This window comes from Elephantulus edwardii, unplaced genomic scaffold, assembly GCF_000299155.1.
Source record: "Elephantulus edwardii isolate Elephantulus edwardi_28Jun2011 unplaced genomic scaffold, EleEdw1.0 scaffold00150, whole genome shotgun sequence".
Lineage (NCBI taxonomy): Eukaryota > Metazoa > Chordata > Mammalia > Macroscelidea > Macroscelididae > Elephantulus > Elephantulus edwardii.
In genome coordinates this window covers 5353179-5355680 of record NW_006399900.1, presented here as the reverse complement: position 1 = coordinate 5355680, position 2502 = coordinate 5353179, and positions in this window count along the sequence as shown.

The window sequence follows — 2502 nt, the reverse complement described above, 5'->3', positions numbered from 1 at the left end:
TTATTCTTTTTATGTGTGTACCGTCAAATTGGATCTGACTGGTACAGGAGGCGATTGTTCCTCCTTCTTCAGCAGAGGATCTGGTGGATTTGAACCAAAATAAACACATTTTTAAAAAATGAATCTATTTCCACTGAGTTGTTCTTGAAACAAATGAGACTAAAAGAAAAGGGTAAAGATAATATCAAAAACTGAATTTTAAATAAAATGAAAATTTAAAAAATAGATAACCAGCAAACATCTAAGAATATCTGGTAGTTTTTTGTTTTGTTCTTTTTAAAAGAATATCTGTTTAACAAGTATTCAGAAATGAATACTCTGGTTTATTTAGATTTACGAAACATTAGATTAAATCAGATTTAGCAGGGAACACCTTGATTTAAATTTGGAATGTATTTATATTTATTTATGCCAACTTGTGTTATTTTGTTGAGCTCTCAGCTATTCCCTGGTTATTCCACAGGAAAGTTAAAGACTGGCCTGCATTTTTAAGCCTAGGGCAGGAGAAAGTTTAGCACATCACACAGAAGAAAATACTATTTGATTTTCAAGGAAGACTTCTAATTCCTTTATCCCTAGCACCAGTAGGCAGCCAACCTAGGGTTAATGCAATAGAGACTTCCTTCTATTTCAGGAGAGGAAAGAGCTTTCTGTAAAGATGCTGGCTGTTTGTAAAGCACAAAAATCACTAGGAAGTGTCTGCCTGTAGGGGCCCCAGATGTGCTCACCTGTTGGAGGCAAAAGGAGATGACAGAGGTGCAGCAGGTCTTGTGAGAGTCTACAATTAGACCACTAATATGCTCTTTCTGATGCTTCTATTTCCTCTGTTATTGTTGATAGGTGCCATCGGGTAGGTGCCAACTCATAACAGCCCTGCACACAGCAGAACAAAACCTTGTCCATCCCCTACAACCCTCACAGCAATTTCCTCTAGGGAAGAAAAATGGAGAATCTAAGTGGCATCGTCCAAGATGAGGTTCAGGAATATTTTGTGCTTATTTCTCCAGAATGAGCTCTGGTGACATAGTCCATAGGGAGTTACAGTGTTCCTCCAAAGGCTGTGCCTCTCTGGCAGTTCTAACTGCCGGCGGATCTAAGGAGGAAATATGGATCATTTGTGCTGCAATCCCAAAGGCACAAGGTTCAAGTCCTCCAGTTACTCCAAGGAAGAAGGATGGGCAGTCTACTCCACTGTGATTTACTGCTGCCTTTAAAATCCTGCTGGGGGTTGGCTGTGGGTTGGTTCTGACCTGATGGTTCACACCAAGTGCAAAACAGGCAATTTACAGCCTCAGATACTAACTGAAGTTCGCCTGTGTGTCAGTTCCAACTCCATGGCAATGAGTTTACGAATTTGAGCATTTCTCCTGACTTTGTGTTATTTTGCTTCATTTTCATCAATATTTTTCCCTCCAGCTCTAGGTTAATTTAGGCCTTGAATTTGTTTGTGGTGTTCTCTGTCATTTCCTGGAATATTAACAAATCATAGAAAGACTGTGAATGCCTGAATTGAATTAAATCCACAAAGTGAAATTAATGGTAGCAATGGCAGCAGTTAAGAACAAACTCACTTTTATTAAGTGAGAAAGAAGCACTCACAAGGCTGTTTATCTGGGGTGGAAAGGCAAGTTCCCAACAGGGATGGAATTGGAGCGAACCAATGGAAAACTCTGTTCCAAGACACAGCAAAGAGCAAAATGAACGCTGCCCAGGGCCTCAGTGGCTTTGCAGGATGGTAGTAATGAATTGCTAGCTTGTTTGACAGCTGTCAGAAAGTAGTAGATAGATTGCCTTTGGTGACTAAATGTGATTAGGAAAGGTTGAACAATTATAGCCATTTCCATAATCAGCTATTGCTCCTGCTGGATTTAAAAAGAAAAGTAAGTGATAAATAAAAAGGAAAAACATGTCTGGCAGGAAACATTATTCCATCATAAGCTATCCTGACTGGTTTAAATTGTAGCTTATATTACACTCTTGTGAATTTACAACAACATGGAATAAACTAGGCCACTCAAATTCACAGTTCCAGGGGAAAATAAGGATCGCTCTGGAACTTTCCCTTTCCCAGCAATGTGTTTTGTGATGCGTTCCAGATGGAAAAGCCTTGAAGTGGCAGCATCCATCTATTTGTGAGATTGAGCACAGAGAAAGTGAGAGTTTTCACATCCTGCTCTCCCTAAAACATAAACACGGCAAACCACAAATGAAGCCATTTAATCCAATTTAGGAAGCCTCCTTGGACAAAAGCCTTTATCAGTTATCATCACAGACCAGCCAACTTTTCCTTCCCTGGGGTCTTTCTCTATGGGGGAGGTCAAGGAAATAAAAGTTAAATAATGCCAACATCAGTTCTCTGCATGGAGATACAGGAGATATTTTAATATTTGAATGACACATGCCAGAAACATCAGCAATATGTCATGTATACCATTAGTATGTAAAAGAGTTCTTGGCAAATAGGAAACAGGTTCTGAATTTGTTGTTGTTGTTGTTAAGTGC